At 40.2% G+C, this 24,587-nt stretch overlaps 1 protein-coding gene across 9 annotated transcripts in view; it reads left to right on the top strand.

The window, feature by feature from the left end:
- The first annotated feature begins 9,330 nt into the window (after positions 1 to 9,330).
- The window catches only part of lrrc7 (leucine rich repeat containing 7), an 80,843-nt gene continuing 65,586 nt past the window's right edge, over positions 9,331 to 24,587 (top strand). For all 9 annotated transcript variants that reach the window (XM_088425730.1, XM_088425733.1, XM_088425728.1 and 6 more), the window contains exon 1: positions 9,331 to 9,432. The gene's annotated coding sequence lies outside the window, so the exon portion shown is untranslated. The remainder of the gene's footprint in view (positions 9,433 to 24,587) is intronic.

A 24,587-nucleotide genomic window follows, 5' to 3' on the forward strand; every position in this document is an offset into this window, starting at 1 on the left:
AAGTATTTAGATACTTATCTGCCAAGGTCATTTCAATTGAGCTATACAAATAGTTCTCATGTTTGTAAAATGAAAGGTTCTTTGTTCAAACAAAACCAGGTGGTCAGCAAACAACAAAATATTCTAATAATACTTATTTTGTATTACAATTGTCATTCATTACAAAGCAACTTAGACGTCCACTTGAATGGCTTGAATGTTGGTACTTATATAATCTGAAAATGATATTTACATCTATGTTCTACCTTAATAAAACCTCAGAACTGAAGTCAGTTTCCAATGCCACTGCGGGATCGTACACACAAGAGGTGGGCTTGGGAAAAAGGAAAAAGTAAGTCATTGCTTATAAGTTGAAATCTAATATCTAATGGAATGCAAATAATTAGGCTCACGAAAGCTTTTCAGAATGCATTATGTTTGTGTATCTTGGTAACTTAATGAAAAATAGATTGTGCGTGACAGAATTGGAAGCGCTGCATATGTTCTTATTTCTTTCAATGTGAGTCTCTAATCTTGATATTTTTAATGAATTGGGTTCAAATGGGCACTAGCAGAAATGTTTACATACAATTTTGAACTCCATTTTTTTTTTACAATAATAGCGCTGTATGTAAAATGATTCTGAATTGACAAATGTTGTCTGGTTCCTTCCCTCACGTCATGCGAAGATGGAAGGGGCCTGGCCATGTTGCTCATTTCTAGGGGATATTTTGGAACTCATTAGTTATTTATCGATTCCTCAAAATCAAATTGTTAAACTTGAAAATTCAAACTAACAGGATGCTCTGTCAAAAAAAAAAAAAAAAAAACATGAATTGAGCTTGTTAGTGAATAATGGACCATCTTGCCTAAAACCACCCTTTCATCTTTGCAAGCAATAATGAAGTAAGCAATGCGAGGAAATTGAGCAATTAATTTAACTGGATGTCAACACCTACACACAGCCTTTTTAAAAAAGATCAAATACTATTATATTGCAATTTAAACTAATTATAAACGTGTTAAGAATGACTCACATTCAACTACTGATAACATAAACAAACATGACGTATTAATGCACTTATAATTGTATGAATTAAATGCATTGTACCACGCAATGCCGTTTTGGAACTAAAAAGGAACATTATTATTTTTTAAACAATGTATTTACAGTTGACCGGGTGGTGGTTGAGAATAGGTACCAGGACAGCTCGCAAATTGTGAAAAGATGCATATAATTGACCCCCATTGACATACATTAGACATAAACAAATGCTATATTCTTCATTATAATCTTGTTTATCAAATGTCCAATTAATCGCTAATCTGTATTTTTGTCTGCCAAAAATGCGCATTGGGCTCAAAAAGACCCTAGAGAGAAGACACCACGGCAATCAGCTTTGCAGTGAAAAAAAAACCCCAACAACAACCTTGATGCATTTTATTCAATAAGGCATGTGTTATGCTTTTCTCTATAATATATTATAGATGATGATGATGGACTGACCTCATTTATACAAACACAAACTGCTCTCATTTCCAGTGCTGGCAAAGCTTTAACCCTAACCGTCTGTAAGGTTGAACTGTCAGCATTTGTCAAAGACATAGTAGTGTTTGTGAGTAGGACACCTTCTCACTCATGAGGGAATGATGGCACAGGCAGATTGTCACCAAAATTCGTTGTGCTCTTCCTTGGTCCAAATGAAGTTGTGTGTGAAACTATGTAATGCCATTTGTGATGATTATCTATTCATAGCGGTATTATTTTTCCATCTGTGATAAATACAAGCTGCAAACACACTAAAAACCCAACAATAATGTTGATGCAAAACCTGTTAAAAATTGCAGCATATGTGGCTGTGAGTAATTTGAGAATGAACATACATTTAACCTCAAGACAGTTAATGTTACTTAACTAATACTGTGCAAAGCAAAAAGCAGAACCACTTTCATTGTTGTCCATCTGTTCATTTGCACTCCTTTTTTTTTTCTTACATTATGGTTTTTCTTACAATATGGGAATAGCACCAAGTTACCGGATCATACCAAAAGTCATTTTTCTCTAAAGACCCCAGATTAAAATACATTTGTGTGTGAGCCAGTGTCTAGTTACTGTATGGTTGCATCATTTTTGGTAGGATTATGAAATAATGAGCAATGAACGAGGATGTGAAAAGGGAGCAAACACTATCGGAAAGAATACAAAAGCCTGACGTTTTATATCCCATTTTAAAATTTTGTGCTTTGCTCAAGGGCACTTTGACTGTAGTCAAGATGCAGACTTGCGGCTTGAACCTATGGGATATGAATGGCAAACCTTTTTTGCAACCATTTTTAATTTGTGGATCTATATACCTGACATTAAAGATAAAACAAAAGTACAATGCATGGAGCTTTGCAAATAATGAATCCGTAAAGGACATAATGGGAATTTTGTTTGGTGAACTTTACAGTTTGATATCTTCTCTATGTTACGGGTGGGTTCGCTCAGGGGTCTTGCTCTCCGGTACCGGCCTGCTTTGTTTCTTTTTCCCCTGTGTTTCCTGGCATCTTTTTTTTAGGTGTGCCCCAGCAGTGAAAGGATTGGTCGGCTCCAGGAAGGCCCATGATTGGCTGCTGCTGATTGGCAGGTCGCACACCTGCTATATATTGAGCCGAGATGGCAGACAACTGTCTCGTCCTCCTTCGCTCCCAACCAGCCATGCATTTTTACTGATAGTTATGGAAACCGAGCACTAGGGGTGAACCGCCGTTTTTGTTGGGCATTTTCTTTCCTCCTGTTTTTTGGAGATAGGGAGGTAAGCCTGTCTTTTGGTTGTTTTGTTTGCTAGGTTAGTTTGGTTATTGCCCTGACAGATTGTTTTGTTTGTTGTTTTGGCCTTGGTTCATTAATTGAGTTAATTGTTCCTATCTTTCAGTAACCCTTTTGTCATGTAAATAAATATATCTTTTGTTTTCAAACATCTGGTTTATCGGCTGGCTGCTTGGGAGTTGGGCAAGGCGGGGCCCATTACATATGTTGTGTCCTAGGCTCCTAGACTGGGACATAACACCTAACTTTTGTGTTGGAGAGAGGATGTGCTTTCTTTCTTTTGTCAGGTGCTGGCTTTGCATTTTATTGCTGATTGGGAATGTGGTCCATGTCTGCAAAATTGTCACTTCAACCACATTCAACCAGACTCAACATAGAATATGAAAATAAACTATATGTTGATTGGTTTACTTTCATGATGTTTTGTTGTATAGAAAATAGGCCATGGCATCAGTGCATGAGATAAGATACAACTTTTTCACTTCCGTTATGATACTGATATTGCCGCTGCTGTCCGATATTCAACACCAAAATTGAATTGGACACCTGTGATTCCAACCTGTTAATTTAGGCCCCTTGTCATTTTATTGAAAGCCAGCAGTCATGAAATATGGTATGAAGTGTGATCGAGATTTTGAATTGGAATGGTCAATTCGTGCTGTTGTTACATCCACTTTTTTAGATTCTTGGCAGCTGGCTAAATTACAGTAAAAAAATTTCTGTGACAACAACACTTAGAAAGCAAAATCAATGCCTTTGCCTCATTTAAGATGTATTACTGTAATGCACTTTATTTGAGTCGGCCAGTCCTCCATCTAGCATCTCCAGTTGTTGCAAAATACTGCTGCTCGTTTCCTAACTGGAGCTTTTCTTCTGGCCTCTCTTCATTGACTCCCTGTAGAGTTCAAAGTTCCTTTTTTTTTTTTTAGCATTCATTGCTTTTTTGGAATCTTTAAATTGTCTCGCTCCACCTTACCTGGTGTCCTCCAGCCCCACCCACCTCAGGTCAGTGGACTAAGCAAAGGCTCAGATGGGATTGAGCTTTTTTTCATTGCTAGTCACTTGCAACACATGTCTGGTCGATTAAGCCACTCCGGCACGTTTATGCAGATAAATGTATGTTAGAGGCAGTAAACTGGTTAGCATGTCCTCCTCACATGTGAAGGTCTGCTTCCGTCTCAGAGCGTGAATGACTGTAATTGAATGGAAACTAATTCAGGGTGTACCCTGCCTACTGCTGGAAGACAGCTGGGATTGGCTCAAGCATGCCCTCGACCCATGTGAGTGTAAAATGATGGATAGATGGATGTAGCAAATATTCATACAACAGTTCACAGAACTTTATTTCCACAGCGTGTCAACTAAAATAATCAACTTTAAAATCAACAATGATCATTTCACGCAGACACTTTTTATGCTGAAAGTTGAGCTTGGTTCTTTTTGTGTGACAGTGACGACAGACCAGAAGAAACACCTATTTAATTTTGTCTTTCGACTCGGCAGGGAACTTGTTTTTAAATTCCTCTATGAATTAATTTGAAAGCTGAATTGCTTAAATAATGTGGCTATACAATATTGGGTCTTGATTGGAAGTTCTGTATCATTGTTTTTTTTGTGTGTGCTTTGTCAACTTTATAATTGTCACATTCGTGACTCGGACAGGTTGATTGTGAACCCTGGGACACAAAGGAAACAGCATAGAATTGAGAAAAAGGTTGAATATCACAAAAGGCATGCACCGCGTGGGGTTCTAACAGAAATTCTACAAAGTACAACAAAAAGATGATAAAAAGACTCAAAGTACAACTTAAAGAGACTATGCAAAAGTGCAAGTATCGTATTTTCAGCACTATAAGGCGCACCCTCAATTAATGACATAATTTAAAACATTTTCAATCACAATATAGTAATACTCAAAGTAATAAAATAATAACTAACTCTAAACTCTCAATAGCTTAATAACTCAGTCAGTATGACTTTATCAGTTCATTCTACGAATCCCAATCTCAATATTGATCCATACATAAGGCGCACCTGATTATAAGGCGCATCATCGGCTTTTAAAAATTAAGGCTTTTAGGTGCGCCTTATAGTGCGGAAAATAGGGTAACTTACTAAGACTTGGGGGGCAAAACCAGTAGGAGGACGGCGCCAAAAATAACAAAGTAACAAAGCAAAGTCCTAATCAACTGGCAAACAAGAGACTAGGAGAAAAAGTAGCAAATGAAACACTAGGGAACGAGGAACGAGAAACTAGCGTGAGCACTGGAAGGCTGCAGATGCAATAATCCAGTGACGCCCTCCACCTCTGACCGCACCTAAATAGTCCCCTGATTAGAAGGAGGAGCAAGTGTGCGGCCAGTGGTTCTGCTCCCCAATCTGCAACATAGGACAACTCATTAGGGACACCAGATGTGACAATAAGGCCTCATCTTAAAGTTTGAACAACTAGTAAACAGGTGGATTCACTTGTTTCTCTTCAGCTTTTAAAATGAAGTTTATTATTTCAGGTTGAATGCGCGGGTCACAAGCACATCGTCTGCCTCTCTAAATCGCCAGCGGCCATTGGTGACCAACAGTCTGACTCAGTTCCTCAGAGGATGCAAGGAGGAAGACTAGTGGAGCAATGTGATGAAAAAGAACAAAAAGAGGCAGGGACGATAACCTTGTTGGGTTTAAAGGTAATTGACAATATTCTTGAATAATTCCATTTTTACTGTGAACTGTTTTCGATCACCAAAACGACCGGCCCCACACCCATCGGCAATTATTTCAAGTCAATCCATCTTCCTGAATTTCCTGATTGCCGGCATGCCCCTGCAATAAGTGCAATACTTTTCTTGATTTGGACTGAGCACAAAAACTGCAAATTGGTGAGTTTTTCAGCAAATAACAGGTAATAGGAGAGAAAAAAAAATGTATCTGTGAGTAGATTTAGTAGGGAACAGGGAATCACTTTACTTTTTTTTTTAATAAATTGTCTAGGAAATACATTTTTTGTTTTATTGCTTGCATCTGCCCATACACCTTGTATGTTTCCATTGCACTACACAGAGAAATTCATCCCACACAGTTTCTCCTCCATGTTACCGATTTGTTTCTCTTTGATTCTCGTCAGCCACCACTTTCCTCTTCCTTTTCTTTCATGCTTGCTGGAGTGTCCAAAATCCTGTCTTTAGCTCATAGTCAAAGTAAATGTTCACACATAGGATTTCTGCATTATCTGATACTTGATTGTGAATATGCAGATATGTTCCATTCTACAAGACAACTCTGATCACACACTGTCCACCCACACACAGGATGCCTGTGGATATGCACGCATGTACACACACACACACACACACACACACACACACACACACACACACACACACACGCACACACACATTCACAGAGAGCCACAGGAGTGAGCACCCTCTGACTGGCTCTTCAGACCTTTAAAGTTGTTGATTATTTTCACACAGTATGTGATGTCCTCTTTGATTCTATGAAGTGTTGAGAATACCCACAGGATGCGTTAACAGGGCCGCTGTGTCGGTGCAAATTTGCAGATATATTTGCCTAAATGAAGCCGATCATTATCTTACGTAGTATTTTATCATTTTCATTACAATATTCAGCTTTAAAAAATCATAACACTCTGCTAAAAAACAAAAATGTATTTTGTATCACCACATAATTGTCTTCAGCTTTTGAAGTAGATCTGATACGTGTAACATATGTGCAGTGTAACTTCAATAATTAATTACCTGCCATATTTTCATCACGTGAGGAATGGCTATGAATAAGGAACGCTTACTAAGTCAAAAGTGAAAACACTGATGTCATCTCATCTTTTACATATCAACTGTTTTCTCGATTGAGAAGAGCTGTAAATGTAGCTTTGCTCACAGTTAGTGTATGACAGCGAAAGCTACTACAAACACTGTATACGCACCAGTATTCAACACATTGCCAATTCACTTTGATGGTGGTAATTCAAGACTTGTTACTGCATCTTTCGTTTTCACTCCTCTCTAGGCTAATTAGTTTCCATGGCAACAGAATGTTGCTGAGCTGATTGTGCGGCAGGCCCACTCAGTTTGCACAGCTATGCATAACCCTACACGAATCGGTGTACACGCACACAGACATACGCACACAGACATTTACGCAAATTCATTGCCGATGTACTGATATTCACACAATCCTTTTTACACGCTTTCACAATTTATCTCTTCATTTTGTTCTCTGATTACTGTGTATGTAATTGTTTGCTATTTATATAAAGGTCAATGTATTCTGTGCTTTTTGTACATCCTGCAAACTGACGGCGAAACTCCAGAAATGCACACACTAAACAAAAACTCACTCACCAGCCCACTCAGGCCAGTGCGGAGACAAAGACAGAAACAGAAATACCAAAGTAGGTTAGAGCAAAGCATTCTGGGAACACAGGATACCCCCTGGGCCACTGCAAGACACACTCTTCTTTCTTCTTTACATTGCTTCAAGATTTCACTCTTTCTTTCAACTTCTTCCCTTACATTTCCCCTACATTGCACAATTTTCAGATTTTATCACAATCTTGTGTGATGTAACGCAAGCGTGCCCCGAAAGTAAATGAGAAAATCAAGTCATTTCTTTTCCAGAGTATGCATGTGTCCTAACTCATTATCTGATGCTCTACTGCAAATTGATGGCATGGTTTCTTGCCTCTACTGGCGAAGAGATGTTCTCACGACTGCATGCTCATGCCGTTCCACTTTGTGCCACTAGATGACGTCAGTGTCGATTTTATAGGCCTCGACCTGAGCTCCGAACTTATCACTCGCTGAAAGATCCACTTACGTTAAATCGTCTCCGCCATTGCAGATATGATAACGATACAACACCATTACATTGTCTTTAATATGAAATTGAAAATGTATACTGACGAAAGCTCAAGACCAAATTATTATTATTATTATTATCATTATTATTATTATTCATCCATCATTATCCCTGATTTATTTGTAGTACATTATGTAACGCACTTGCTTAATCGTCACAATATTATAATGGTGAAATGTATCATACGTTCGCTTTGGGTAACTGTTACAACCTCATAACTAGAGAGGATCCCCATTGAGGGTTTCACTACCTCAGGCGAGGACTCCTCACGTGGCTATTATCCTTCCTCCTCCTCCTCCTCTTCTTCGCTCTCCCTCCCTGCTCTCAGTGTTCTCGCCTCATCTTCCCTCTCCTCTCCTCCTGCCCCTTCTACTCTCCAGCTATAGGGGCATGCTGATGGGCTATATACACTATTCTCTCTTTCTCCCCCTCTCACCACCCCAGTAATGCATGTGTAGAAAAATTTCTATTAAATGCATTCAGGCCATTCATGTGTGCATAAGTGTGTACTGTATACTCTGTTTTAGTGTGTGTGAGTGTGCTCACGTGCATTGGGTCTTTTCTCTGTGTTACCGTCCCAGAAAGGCAGACCACAGGGACTTATGTTCCATTTAAATTCCTTTATTAATTCACCCATCACTGCCACAATGCTATAATGGAATAGATGGAGAGAGCACGAGAGAGACCGATGACCGTACAAAGAGATTGGGGTGGACAGGTTTGAAATATAGACTACATGAGCAGTTTTGCAGTACAGTCATTATGTGTTGTTTTTGGAGTTTTTGTGGAGCTCTGTTTTCTGGGCAATGAGGTGCTATTGTTGTATTGTATTGAAAATAACCCAATTATGGGTCAAAAAAGAATTAGCCCATTTATGGGGTCATTTTGACACAACTTTCTGTCTTGTTTCATCCAAAACAAACCCGTTTTTTAAGGTTGTCTTGTATATGTTTTGATCAAACCAAGCCAGGAAGTTAGGTCAAATTGATCCAAATATTGGATTGCTCTTTTTTTAATCCTAATTGGTTTATTACTACTAGCTACATTTTTCTAGATTGTAAAGTTGAATAAGAAGCTCTAGTTTCTAGTTTATCTAGATTAATCACTGCTCCTGTTCATCTAGTTTCTTGAAGGTATTGTCACACGCTGTTTCGAAACCTGTGGCAAAAATGAAAGAATATGGACAATCACGTCATAGGCCATTCATTGAAAATAATAAATAGTGTGGGATAGCGATTTTATGAAATGTGTCGAGGCTTCGAAGCATGTGTTGAGCAAGAGTGAGCGTGCAAACTGAAGCACCTATTCTGAGTTTGTGACCTTTCCAAGAAGGTCAGGTGACCACTGACAAACGAGGCCTAGAATTGTGCGGATGATGGCATCGGTTCATTCAACGCATTGTTAGTTCATAAAAACACCTGACTCTGTGTGCCACTTTGCGGGTCTTATCCGCGTTTATTGTCAAAATGTCTTCTTCTTTTTCTGTAGGACACACATATGACTTCAACAGGAAGAATCTTCGAGAAGGACCGCTGCTTATAGGAAACTTACTAAGAGTCCAAGTTGTCATCGACATGTTCTCAAGAGCTTGGTACCCGTAAGCCCTTGCCAGGGTCCAGTGGGTGGAGTCATAAGGTGACAGGGATGAATCTGACCAACCACAGGCCGTCACCCGGAGATTTAGGCCCCAAGCATCACTGATCTCCAGGGTGACAGCTTCCAAACCCACAACGACCACACTTGAACCCCATTGGCCAACAGTACAGGTAGGTGATAACGACAGGAGCTTTTGTTCTTTCAGATTATGCTCGGTACGAATTGACACCTTGTTGTTTCACACCTGGAGTTGAGAGGGAAGATGAAGTGTGGAGTGGGATGGTGAGGAATATTATTTAACTGTGATGTACAGTACAAGGGTGTTGAGGTTATATAAAGGTATAGGGTGGGACAAATTGAAGGAAGGAAGAATTCGACCTGATTATACTTGTGCTCTACAGTTTGAACAACAATAGTGAATCTGGGGACATTCCTATGATGGTGTTTGATTGCTATATTCAAACCATGGTCTCATTCTCTGAGGCTGTTCCTCTCAGTCATTCCAGTTTAGTAATGGATGCAGTCAGGCGGTACGCTTGGCATGGGGCTCTGCAATTGTTGATGACATCACACGATATCATTTGGTTTATGACAGATGACATACTGTAAAAGATTGGGTTTCTGATAGCGATTGTTGCTCTTCGGAGAAAACACAGCCACAAATATCCCAAGAAATCTATTATTACAAGGGTTTTCCTTCAATCTGACTAGTGCTTCTGAAAACTACAGTTTGTTTATTTATTTATTTGAAATTTTGACAAATGACAAGACAGTTCAAAACCACAACATCTTTAAGATAGCACTGTCTTGCATTAAATTTCTTACATACACAAGGAAACTGGGCGAAAATAGGATGAGGAAGGGGTCCAGACAAACATAAAATATCTAAATATATATGCATATTTTGTAACACATGCATATATTGTAAGATATTGGCTGAGTACACACTGAACAATCAGTGTTTCTGCAACACAAAGAACATTAAACATTAAAGAAATTTCATATGCACAAAAACCCCTTGCTTTGCTGATTTTATCCTGCGCTGTTACTATAACCTCTTGCAATATTCTACTCCGAAATCTAACAATGGAATTGGTCAACTGGGCTATCGACTATCGATGAAATTTTCTCGATGAAAAGGCTGGGTGGGGGGAACCTTTCCGATCCCGTGGGATCTCTACCGGTTTGTACATCACTCAAGTGAGGGCGATATGTCTATCAATCTTGTCTGAAGAGGACATGGAGAACGTCGACATTATTGGTATTTTGAAAACGGAGATCCTCCTTATTGGAGTTGGTGGATTTCTCATTCATCACAAAGTTTCCCAGATGAGCATATGGATTGAATGAATTTGGGAGAATAAACAACACCCAGACTCCTGTGGTGAGTGGATTCAAAAGCAGCATGGATGTGGTGGTAGAATCTTTGAAAATGGCTGTCGTTACGGAGAAATTGGCGTTTCGCCTCAAAGTAATTGATTCCTAATTGGGTTAATTGAATCCCCATTGAGAGTCTCATGCTATGGACTCATGGTCGACCACATTGTTTGTCAGCCTACACCTTAAACAACTATTATCAGGACTAGACGTACACCACACTGACTGTCACACCTCTGCTGCCCTTGAATTTTTGACCATGTGACATGACCTGCTGCAGATGCGCCTGGATCTGGCTCTGGCTGCTTACACGTACTGAATGTTGCAAGATTTTGTGGTGATGTTTTGTTGTTTATGCTCATGTGAGTTATTTTTTCTAGGCTTATGGTATAGCCCTCGCTAGGGAATGGCAAAAGACTCGTTTTCCCTCCTCATCCCTTGTGTTTTGCCTTTCTTATCTTAGATCTTGGTGTGCTGCACAGCATCTGCGCGCCAACAAACCTTACTGTTCTGTATTGTCCTGTTGGTTATTCTTTTTTAGTGTCTCTTGGACAGTTCGAACCTGTTTAACTGATTGTCGTTGGCTTGTATTTGTACTGGTGTAATGACAATAAAGCTATCCTATCCTATCCTAGCCCAGCCTAGCCTAGCCTAGCCTACACCACGACCTCCCTAGACATCAACAGGAAAACTCCACTTAATGAGAAGAAATTAATGTTAATATACTTTAACTATTGAAACATATCTGAACAATTTCTCATACTTCCATAATTTCCACTGACTTGTCCCAAATGACAAGCTGCGTAAACAACAGATGCATCTTAATTTTAGAAACAAATGCCAGTGAAACACACACACACGCAAACATTTGGTATAGATTCAGATGTATTTTTTAGATTACTAAGAACAAAGATTTACAATTGATGAAAGTCCAAGGCTTTGACACATTATATTACATGGCTTTTTTTCCATGGCTTCGACACAAAGTTTTGACTTTGATTTTATTTGATCTTATTTTCGTTATTTTACTTGATTTACTGTTTTGTATTTTTATTGAGTTACCTATTTACTGTGTTTTTAATTTTCCTGTGCAGCACTTTGGAAACCTTGTGTTTGTTAGAATTGTGCTATGTAAATAAGGTGAAGTGGATTGGACTATAGACACTTCTAATCATTATCGTTAGGGTTATTGGCTATATTTTAATTTTATAGCTTCGCTCATTGTAAAAGTATTTCCTGTTGTGTGTCTCATAGTTCACTTTGAAAACAATGTTGATGATCTGACTGTGGTTGGTTTCCATTTTTAATCAGGTTTTGGCATGAGCAAAACCATGGACATGTCATCTCAGTGAACACTGAAAAAAGAAAAACTGTGATGGACTATGTCAATATTTATAAGTTAATTTTACCTTTATTTTTTTGTTTTTCAAGCGTATTATTGTATTTGACCCGGAAATTTGTTGAGTGTAACATCGTCATTGTGGAGATTTATTCTTCCCATGTCCTCCCTCGCTCCTCTCTCCCTTTCATCATCTGCTGTTGCTATGGTAACTGCTTCTAATCATGCATGTTTGCTGAGTCAGGAAAAAGAAGACCCTTTTTAAGTGAAAAGATTCAATCTGTATCACTAGGTGGCATCTCAGAGCTATTTACCAATGAGCATAGAGTTTAGTGTCTGCTATCTTCATTGTTAAAAGTTCTCCAGGTGGCTTTTATTTGCAACATTTTCAGTTCATGCTGTGGGCGGCTTCTTTAAAATTAACTCCTTTTGTGAGTGGAGTTTGTTGTAATGACTTTTTTTTTTCGCACGAGAAGACAGAAGCAGTAGAGAATCGTTCATGGTAGATGAAGCACTCGCAAATGATTCTTTGTGACTGCATTCTCAGTCCTTGCTGCTTAATGGCTTACGTGCGGGAGAAACGAAAAAAAAACAAAAAAAAAAAACATGAGTAAGTCCCTCCTGGGACCACATTACAAGAACATCCAAATGAGAAAATCCTGTCTTAAGCCCACTTTGAGCAAGTAATTTAGAATTGTCCCAGAACTGAGTACTGCTGGTGAATGCAATCAATGTTGTCAATTGTGCTGGAAAATGACTAGCTGCAAACTACCCTCCATCCACTGCCAATAAATTTGAAATGGTTGAATGTAATAATGTGGTCCATGATTAACTCTGCCTGAGTTGTCAAACATATATTTTGGGGATACCAGGAGATTGCAAAACTTAACTGTCAAATACAGTCACTGAATTGCCTTTATAAGGCTCAAAATATGTCAATGAAATGTTAGCAACCTCTGTAGCTAAGCCTTTTTTAGTTGCATTTTGAAACTCCAGATTAACAATGGACACTGCCCGAATCCTGATAATAATTAACACAACTCAGTTGAAGTTACTCACCCGTTGAAGCAATCGTGACAGAGTAAACACAAAAATTAAAATGAGCCGCTGCTAAAGATATCTCAACTCGTTTTGATATCTCAACTTTTAGTAGTCTTAAGACTAGTAATAAATAACCTATATACTATTATGGCAGCATCGTTGAATGATAGAAAAAAAAATCTATACTGTACAACATTCAGAGGAAGGATTGGCACTTATATAAATGGGATGTTTGGCTCTTTAAAGCTGACCGACAGTGCAGTAGACTGAAATACTGCATTCCGTATGGAAAGACAAAGAGAAAAGGAAGACCCAAGAGCTGAGAATCGTGACCTTGAATGTTGGAAAAGGTAAAGAGTTGGAGTCACCAACTCTCGGTAGTTATACTGTGTGTCTGATCAACCCAGGTGGAAAGGCAGCAAGGTTGGAAGCCTAGGGGCAGTTGAGTATCAAGAAAACTGTGACTTCAGCCTCTAGTTTAATGGCAGACCGAAAGACAAAAAAAGATAAAAATATTTGAACCGATTAGGCTAATGACCATGAAGAATAGTCTGTTTGTAAATGCTGTCCAAATGACAAACTCAACCTGTCATCTGTAAGCATTCATCCTATTCTGTGTGTGCGTGTGCGTGCATGCACGTATTTGTTTGTGCTGCTGTCTTCTCATCCTCTCCTCAGGTATCTTTTCTTCCTAGGTAATGGCAGTAACTGTCTCCATGGCAACAGAGCATACAATGAAGTGAATGAAATAGAAGATGGGAAATATAGAGGACGAAGGAAAAAAAACTTAGACACCTCACACTATTTCTTTTTATCAAATGGCTTGATATCCTAAAGCTTCTCCTGGAACAGTCTTCTGATATCTGTTTTCATCATTGCTTCATTTGTCCCTGTGTCTGCCCTCGATTGGAGGGCCAATTCTATCTCCTGCGTTGTAGAAACGTGTCTTACGATACTGAAACATGCTCTTTGAGGCCCTTGTGTGTGTTTTGCGTAGGAATGGTTTCCCTGCTATAAACTGAAACTGGGTGTCTAAAAAATAGTAGCCACACTCACCATTTACTCACAATGGCTTTCAAGAGATTCGGAGATCTACTTTTTGAATGTTTGAATATATATATATATATATATATATATATATATATATATATTGTACAGCCTTTGCCTATAGGCTGGACAGCAGGGCAACTGGGTAAGTTTTGTTTTGACGCGTGCGTCAATCAAATAATTTCAATAGTCTCTTTGCGTTGCGTTGGATATGCCAATCCGTTTATTTCGTCCACATTGCTTTCGTTTAATATCTTGATAAAACAATAATTCGGGTTACAAACCAAACTTAAAGACCACTCACGTTCGCACGTTCGCACGTTCGCACGGTCGAAAACTGTTTGTGTCTTGCCCTGTCGCACCTGAGTGCAATCACCAACTGGCACGTATTTATGTAACCATGGCAACCATGGTTCCACCCACCATAGATTGGCATGTCTTCAGACAATTTGTTTAACTTTCTTAATATAAACAAATTAGAATATACAAAAAGCTTTTTGGCTCCAACACACCGGCCCCTAATTGAGAACGGCAGGAGACCGTGAACAATTCAAACCAATATTAACATAAATGGAGCCAACAAGTCATGTAAACGAAAACAAAACAAACCTCTTAGAAGCTTAAGTGTCTGCTTCTTGAATCAAGCAAAGCTTAGTTATTGGTCTGTCCAGTGTGCTGGTTTTTGTTTTAACTCATGCAGAACGCACTAGTCCCTTCTTGTCAGCATAGATCTCTAAGACCCTTCCCAGCAGCCAGGATCCACGTGGGGCTGTTGCATCCGCGATCAATACAATGTCCCCCTGCTCCAGAAAGGTCTTTGAGTTCTTTCCAATGTTCTACAAACTGCGACAGTCTCTGCTGCATCTCCTCCTGGCCAATGGTGTTGTCATCAGACAGCTTCTTTCCAGTATCAAGCACAGACTTAATTGCCGGCTCATGGGCTCCCAATTCAGCCTCAAGCCTCTTGCGTTTCTTCCTCAGATTCTGCACTCCAGTCAAATCACGCCCATAGTCTTCTGAACTTACAAGCAACTTCTTCTCTTTGATCCAAGACTCCTCATCATCTAAGTCCCTGAAGAACTGATGTAGACGGTGAGACTCATTCAGCTTCGCGTGGCGGCTGGCTGCCATGCTCTTTATTTTGTTGAAACGACCATTAACAGCACCACGCTTGTCCTTCACTTGAGAGGTATCAAAGGCGTTGCTTGCCATCAGATTGTCCATTTAAATCTTTCAGACGATCTTCATGGGCTGAAATATCAGCCTCCAGCAACTGATGTTTTTTCAACAGGTTGTTGACTGAGGCCAGATCTTTCCCATAGTCCTCTGAAGCAAGAAGTGCTTCCACCTCAGAGAGCCAAAAATCAAAGTCTTTGATGCCAGTGTTAAAGTTCTGTTGCTTATTGGCTTCTTTGAGTTTTTGGCTCTTTTCAGCAGATTTGTTGACGAGAAATTGCCACTGTTCATCCAGCGCACCAAGGCGTACCTTAACTGCATCTTCACTGCCAGCACAGGCACCTCTCTGGATGACTGTGTTACCAGTATCTATGACGCCACGGATTCGATCAGCATTGGCATGGAGCTCCGCCTCAAATGCTTGGTGCTTCTGATGTTTACTCAGAAGCTTGGATAGCTGAATGTTGGTAGGGTCCTTGTAGGACTCATCAGAAGCAGTCTGCAGTTTCTCACTGATCCAAGCTTCTATTTCATCCACATCTCGGCTGAATTGCTGCAGGGTCTGGGATTCACCACGTTTTGAGCGCTTTTCAATCATCTGGGTCTTCAGCCGACGCCACCTGTCAAGAACTTCATTGCGTCGACTGCAGATCTCAGATTTGGCATAATGGTCCGCTCCTATGAGTTGATTGGCAAAGGATTGGAGAGCAGCAATTTTCTCTTCCTGCACATTAATGGCTTTATCAAAGTCTTCATGTTTTTTGATTAGTGCCTCAACACTATCAAGGGAGTCTCCCTTGTCGTCACTTGCAAGAAAGGCTTCACGAGCTGCCATCCAATTCTCAGCTTGTTCACAGTCTCTGCTAAAGAGCTGGAACTCCAAGCATTGGTCCAGCATCATGCGGCGCTGTACCCAGGCCTTTTCCAGGTCAGCCCGCTCCATTTCTAAAGTTTCCAATCTTTGCTTGATCTCGGGAGTCGCATAATGTCCTTGCACCAAAAGCTGGTGCCCGAATTGCTCAAAAGCCTGGAATGTACCAAGACGAGCATCTATTTCTGTGCGATGTTCCTGATGTCTTTCTAGAAGTGCTTCCGCTCCAGTCACATCTTTGGCTAGCTCTTCAGAGGACACCAGTCCTCGGATACCATTAACCCAGGACACGAGGTCTCTGAAATCAGATAGAAAGCGCTGCAGGTCATGTGAATTTCCCAGCTTGTCTTTGCGCTGATCAGCACGTCTGACAAGGCTGCTCCAGGCAGAGTTGAGCTCAGTACATTTCTCTTGAATGTCATCCACTGCTTCTGGGTGGGACTGTATGAGACGTTGTGCGGTTTCACCAAGAGAGTTCACCTTGTCACCTAGGTCTCTTTCAAAGCCCTCATGCTTGCGCTGCAAAGCCTGAACACTTGCCAAATCATGACCGTAGTCTGTGTTGAGAGCCTGGGTTTTTTTCTCAATCCATTCTTTAGTTTCATCAGCATCTCTGTGGAATTTCTTATCTCTCCCAAACCTCCTCTTCAATCCAAATATGCGTTGCCTAGCAACACACCGATTGTTTGGCAGACAGACTTCCTTTTTTCTGAAAGGGAGTTCCAGGGTGTAATGTCCATCTTGAAGTTTACAAGAATCAGTCATGATTTTCATGAACTTCTTATCATCCTGTGACATTTCCTCTTTGTCCTCCGATGTCGTTTCATTAAAATCATGGTTGTACTGATTGTGCAGCAATTCCTCCAAATGTGTTATGGAGGTCCTGTTGACAGTAACGCACTCAGCCTGCTCACTGTAGCCGGAAAGGGGACCATTAACAACCCACCCCAATAGGGTCTTAATGGCATATGGCCCATTACCACGACTGTTCACAACTTCCCACGGTTCAAGTAGTTTAGAGGCATTGGTACCAATCAATAGCTCAACATCAGCTTGAATGCGTGGAAGAACCACCCCATTTAAATATGGCCACTTAGCCAGCTCCTCTTCTTTAATGATGTTACTGGTTGTAACAGGCATTTTCTTTTGAGTGTAGACCTTGGGCAGGTCAAAGAACTCTTCTCCAGTGAGGCTTGAGATTTTTAAATCGGTCAACATGTAACTGGATACAGATGCCTTTGGGCCCATGGTTAGAAGGCTGATTTTGGCCTTTCTTCCATTCAAATTCAACTTCCTCATGAGGGCTTCTGAACAAAAGGTATCTGTGCTGCCGGGATCGAGGAATGCATAGGTTTTAATTACTTTATGTCCCTTGCTGGACTTCACCTGCACAGGTAGGATTGACAAAACGCCATTACTGTCACCGGCCCCTGTTTGTCCACAAGTTTGCAAGGAGATCTGCGCGTTGCTCACTGAAGGCTTATTTGGCTGACTTGCGTTGCTTGACCTCTGCCTTTGGTCAAAGTAAATATGAAGAATACTGGGATGCTTTTTATTGCACACCTTGCAAATCAAACGGTCAGCACAATATTTGCTTAAATGGCCTTTGCGAAGGCAGCCAAAACAGACTCCATTTTGTTTTATAAAAGCAAGTTTGTCTCTGTGTGACTTCTTCTCCATTGTTGGACACTGATCCAGAGTGTGGTCTTTAGAACAGCATATACAAGAGGCGGTGTTGTGAGCAGTATTACTTGGCTTGGGACTAGGTGGAAATCTTGCTTGCTCTTCTTTAGGCGGAGGGGTTTCGATAGTAGTTGCAAAGCTGTCTCCTTTAAACCTGGGTTTGCCTTGGGACTTCAATTTGTTCATTGGCTTTCCTGTGCCCGGTGTGTTATTCTGAATGTCACCAAAGACTGGATCTGATATTATCTTTACCTGGCGCTCTATAAAGGTGACGATGTCTGTGAACTGGGGTCTGCGGTAGTGTCTTTCCATTATGCCGCATGCAGAGACTCTCCAAATCTCTCTTAGCTTATATGGAAGCTTTGAAATGATGACTTTCATGTTGGCTGGCATGTCAAGTTCTCTCATATACTGTACCGTTTCCATGGCATTACAACACTGACGAAGGAAGAGTGAATATGCTCGAAGGGATTTTGGATCCTCAGATTTCAGCAGCGGCCAGTTGTGAACCTTCTCCATATATGCTGCTGTAATTTTATATTCATCTCCAAAGTTTTGGTCAAGAAGATATTTTGCCATGTCATACCCTCTGTCTGGTGCCATGTGTTGACAGCTCCGTACAAGCTCGTTCGGCTGACCCTTGGTGTACCTCTCCAGATAGTACAGACAATCCCCTTTGTTGCTTGCGTTTCTCTCAACGCAATGTACAAAGGCTCTAACAAAGGTTCTATATTGTAGAGGATCCCCATCAAAACATGGTATCTCCCTGGGTGGCAGTAAATGAGAGGTTTGCTGTTCCATTAGCATGGCTGTGATTTCATTTTGTTTTTGGAGCAAGTTGCACACCGTTGAAGTGTCATTGAATTGAGAAGCATTTTGTTCCACAGGGGGGTTCCTGTGGGTAGTATGGCCAATGTCCCATGCTGCATTCATAGGCATGTGTGATTGTGAAAAGGGTGGTGGTTGTACACGTCGGGGTGGTTGTTTTGTTTGAATATACGTTTGCTGCTGTGGTGGTTGTGAAATGAGTCCTTGCTGCTGTTGTATAGGAGGCGGTTGTTGTTGTACATAGGATTGTGCAGATTGTTGTCGGGGTGGCTGTGGTTGGATAGGTTGTGTGACTGGTTCATGTTTTCTGGCTAGGGTGTGTTGTGCCACCGAAGGTTCTTTTGGTCTTGCACCTTTCCTAAAGTAGGAGTCCATTCCATCAGATGGTGCTTGTGAAAGGGTTTGGTGAGTGGGAGATTGTAGCACTGATATTTTGGCATTGGCAGCAGCCAGTTCTGCCTCCAGCTCCAATGTTTCCTTTTTCTTTCGCAGCATTTCCTCCATCTCCTCAAGCGCATGCTTCTCCTTTAATGCTGCTGCACGAATTACAAGGGCAGCTCTGTCTGCCTCTACCTGCTTGCGAGCTCGCAACGAAGAGGTGCTGGACCTACTCGCTTCACTCCAGGTGTGACCTTTAGTGGATTTTGTGCTTTCAACATTAGAGATGCTGTCGTTGGGATTGATTTCATTTTCCACATCATCGCCACTTTGCACAGCTTGGGTCCTTTTTGTCCAATCATTGACCTCCTCAATAAATTGATCGATATTGATCATTTTGGCCTTGAACCAAATGTCATGTTTGTATTGTTCTTCTTGAGGTATTAGTGGTAGAAGAGCACACTGTGCCTCTCTGGCACCTTTGCATAGGTCAAGATATTTCACAAGTGCACTTTGAACCTCCTGTTTGCATCCTCCATTTTCCATTAATTCTCCAATTGTTTTCTGCATGTTGGATGCCCTTTTTAATTTAGAATTTCTCTCCTTTTGCAATGAATCAATTTTCTCCATTAAGGCCCTTGGTGTTAGTTTCACCTTGCGTTTGGAGCCAACCTGTGACCCAACTTGAGATTTAACCTGTGAAATTTCACTGCGAGCACTTTGACCTGTGGTGGTCACATTAGACCGTTTTTCACCCTCTGAAGGTTCATCCATTATTTGCATTGCATCACCATTTGAGCACATAACATGAGCAACACCTTTACCTGAATCCATTTTTGCAATACAAAACCCAACCAGCAGTGTGAAATGTAAAACAGTACCTTGTTATTTCAGTCAAACCCCACAGAAATTCATCACATTACAATCAAGACCTTGTAAAACGTAACGGAGATGATGCCATAAAACCACCAATGCATTGGATTTTACCAGAGCGCTCGTATTGACACCTTTTTTATCCTCAAAGTCCCCTATGTGTGCACACAGTATTTTAAATGGCCATATATTGTTAACCAGCTGGTAGCGCGCTACATACCTTTATGTGCACAGTGTACCTGTCCAAGTTTGGAAAAGTGCCCCAATGCAAAGTTCAAGCACCGGGCCGTTGTCCTGGTCGTGTGATGCGATGCGATGCGAGGTGGCTGGGCAGCGCGGCCGTCCGCTCACCGTGGATGTTCTGGCTGGCTGCCTTGCTGGTCCTGACGTTCGCGGTGCCTCCGCTGAGCCAAGCCAATGGCCCGCACGCCGTGTCTCCCCTGGCGTAGTCTTGTGGTCCGTTCAAGTTTCGCAACAACTCAGCGAAACAGCACTAATTTGTCCTTTCATGCAACGATCGGATGCCGTCCAAACCGAGCAGCCGTCACGTTGCGTTTCCTCTCTGTTTCCAATATACTTTAAACTGGTAGTCCGTCTCAAACTAAGACTACAGTTTTCGACATTGTACAGCCTTTGCCTATAGGCTGGACAGCAGGGCAACTGGGTAAGTTTTGTTTTGACGCGTGCGTCAATCAAATAATTTCAATAGTCTCTTTGCGTTGCGTTGGATATGCCAATCCGTTTATTTCGTCCACATTGCTTTCGTTTAATATCTTGATAAAACAATAATTCGGGTTACAAACCAAACTTAAAGACCACTCACGTTCGCACGTTCGCACGTTCGCACGGTCGAAAACTGTTTGTGTCTTGCCCTGTCGCACCTGAGTGCAATCACCAACTGGCACGTATTTATGTAACCATGGCAACCATGGTTCCACCCACCATAGATTGGCATGTCTTCAGACAATTTGTTTAACTTTCTTAATATAAACAAATTAGAATATACAAAAAGCTTTTTGGCTCCAACATATATATATATATATATATATATATATATATATATATATATATATATATATATATACTGTATATAGAAATACAATATTTGTACCATTATTTACTACTACCCATTTACAGTATTTGCTACTGTGCAAGCATGGTTCTATTTTCAAAATGCATGCATACAAAAATAATCTTGTTTAACTTTACAGTAAAACAATGTCATTGTATCTAAGTACTGTATGTAGTATGTAAGTTAAGCAAGGTTTTGTCATGTGGTTATGTATGTGTGGGTGAAAAATTATGTAGGTGTGTCTCTGTTTGTAATCTCATCAGCAGACAGAAGTTGCTGACGCAAGTGAGAGGGAGTGGAGACATGGAAGTGAGAGACAGAATGTGTAAGTTTGAGTGCAAAGGGAGAAAGCCATAATTGTATTTTTCTCTCCATCAAGAGTACTAATGTGATATGTTGCATACATTAAACAGAAGATCCTCTGGATGAATATTGAATGGTGAGTGTGACAAAAGAAAAAAATGAAATTATGGAGGATTACATCTGCAAGGAACAAGGATGTGGGATCAATTATTTCTCCTCTCCTTGGTCATTGCAAACGTAGGTGCACATTAGCTATAAAAATCATAGTAAATTTCGAGATAGATAGATAGATAGATAGATAGATAGATAGATAGATAGATAGATGTGTGGCAACTGATGTACTGCTCTCTAGTTACCTAGCAACTCTCATTCACAAATTGCCAGAATGGCAATAGCAGTATGGAGGCTCAATACACCCTCATATAAAATCATAAGAGGAAATATAAGAATATGGCTGAGCAGAAAGGAAATAATCAAGCAGTTAATGTATTACAGCTACTAATCGTTTGCTTTGTGAAGCAGAGCTCGGTTTACTGAGTAATAGTTATGAAAATTCAGTGAAGTTTTTGAGAGCACACCTGAGGAATGAAAAAAAAAACTATGCTATAGTATACTATCCTTATTTTCAAGGACAACAGTGATGTTGTGAGAACTGCATGAGAGCCAAGTCAATGAGCCACATGATGAAGTTACGGCAAAGTGTAGTGGAAGCTAGTCTCAGGACAGAGGTCAGTATTTCTGATTAAGGTTCCAGGTCTAGGAAGAGTACCACAGTTGTTTTAAATGGATAATATGTAAGATTGAGTAAATTTTTCATTAAAAAGAAATACATTTATTGATTATACATTTCAAAAACTTGCAAAACAAGTGTTCTTAATGACCAACAGTATGTGTTTAATATAATAGTAGGCCTAGTTCTCATTAAATGATATTACATGGTCAATGCAGCACTTCCTGCGGCCTGTAATGAAAAACAATCTACAAACCACTTTTAGGCTTTTTAGGGTAAGGGTTGTGGGCCAGGTAATATTTGACAGAGGTGGGCAGTTTGTTGGTAATGACGTAGTGTTCGTAGGTCTGTCGGTAACGGATTGACGTTTTGCCAACTGGCCACAGAATGACAAAAACATTTTAAAAATGAAGGCCTTGTACCGACAAAACATTAAATTTGATCTTTAATTTAATACATCATTGTAATTGTCACCACCCGTAGCACCTGTTACTGTTGGTGGTTTGTCACATCACACAGTTAAATCTTCCAAATTTCTGAGAAATGTTTAAAGCCCAACAATCTGGGATGCCTGGGAGGTGAATGGAATTCTGCTCAAGTAAAATAAGCTCACCAAGACCTTGCTTTTCACTTGTTGTGGCAATGACAGATGAATTTTGTTTTATATTACCATTTCTGAATGAAATGGTAGTGTGCCTGAATCACAGTGGTAGTCATGTTCCTTGTGGGCGCAATAGCTAATTGCAATCTATGCTATGGTTTGGGTTTATGTTTTAGGTTTGGATTCTAATTTTGTTCATGTTTCCTTGCCTTTAGTGTTGGTGTCTGGTGTGATTGTGTTCACCTGTCCTTGTCAACCCGCTCCCTCGTGTTAACCAATCAGTTCTCTCGACCAGGTGTTGCTTGTTGTGCAAATAGTTTGACTTATATTTAGTTCCCTGATTTCTGTGAGTCTGGGTTGAATCGTTGCCATGACATGTCTATACTTGCTTGCCCTTTTTGTTGACTAAATATGGATTTGTGCACTTACTTCCCTGTACCTGGGTCCACAATCCCGCCATCCACATCACCTCCTGACAGTCTAGTCTTGATGGCAAACATTGAACATACTGTAGATGCTGATAAATGTGTATGCTCTCTCGTGGACATGATTGTGTGTAGCAGTCATATGGACGTGATTGCTTAGGTGCAGTCATGACATAGACTGCAATTAGCTGCACACTGTAGGGCAACTGCAGTGTGCAGCGGGATCCTTCTCTCATTGAATCTCCTTGGCTGTAGCCGCCAATCACATTGTCCATTTCCTGCTTTGTGGGCTTTCGTGTCAATATCATTTTGCTACTCTGGGTAACATGGCTAACTACTGCGGGTAATATCAAATCATTTATTTCAATTTTGCATGGTAAATGTTTTTTTTCTGCAACAAGTGCTGTATTATATAGTTTGTTTAAAAAGCTGGATTTATAATGTAGAAAAATGACTTAACAAAAAAGATGACATATTTTCGACCCGAGATTCCAATACCATGATAATGTGATACTATGATATTTTTGCTCAAGGTTATCATACCATTAGAAACTGATATCGCTCCATGCCTAGATGTAAACTACATTAATATAAAGTGTATATATTTTACAGTTCATCAATCAATTCAGTTTTTTTTTTTTTAATTTTAAATACAGCATTTGCTCATTATTTGTGGGCGAGTGAGCTAGAGCCTATTCCGAATGACTTTGGGTGAGAGACATTACACCCTGGACTAGTGGCCGTGTAACCACAGCCTTCCCTCCCTTTACGGTCATTTTTAAAAAAAAAAAAAGCTCGAATAAACTTGCAAATTAGTCATAGGATACTGGCACATACTGCTGCCAGCCCCGTGCAAACAAACAGTTACACTGCTTTAGGCAGAGCTTTGTTAGGGTTCATTTGATTTCATTACCATTTATTAGCAAAGCATTAACACTGGTGGCAATTATATGTCTCCTTTCCAGCAAATGTGTTTTCTCGTTAACGCCTTTCATTTTGCTTGATTTACAGTCTAAAGCACATTTGCTGATTAAGAACTTGATATTTATTATTTGTTGGTCAGGGATTTGTTGTCATACTTTTAAGCAGCGATTGGTATAATAGCAAAAATAAGAGCAAAAAATAGCAAGCAAAAAATTATTTGATCCAATGCAGCACAATCTGATTAAAAAACACAAATAACTAACTACTAAATAACTACTACTAAATAACTAATAAAACAAGAGCTGTTGTCTTCAATTTACCATTTCTGAGTATGTAGAAGGTCAATTTTTATGTGGTTACACTGAGGTACTGGCAACAGTTCAATGTCATTTCCAGTTTATTACAGATTGTTCTGCTCAGCAGGGATTAGTTGCGAGAATGGGTAGAAAGATTGAAATCATTTTTAAACAAACACACAACTTGTGGCCATGTTCAAAGTATCAAGAAAGCGAGCATGTTTGTAAATAGATGATAGCTGCCACTGCCTGTAAATTGTATATTGTAACAACAAGTACATCATGCTGCTTCCTAAGGCATGTTTTTTCAAATCACTAAAACATCCCAGTATGGAGGTTTGATGAACTGTTTAAAATACTA

Source organism: Hippichthys cyanospilos, chromosome 10 (assembly GCF_059441005.1).
Source record: "Hippichthys cyanospilos isolate Australia breed blue-spotted pipefish chromosome 10, RoL_Hcya_1.0, whole genome shotgun sequence".
In the NCBI taxonomy this organism is placed as follows: Eukaryota; Metazoa; Chordata; class Actinopteri; order Syngnathiformes; family Syngnathidae; genus Hippichthys; species Hippichthys cyanospilos.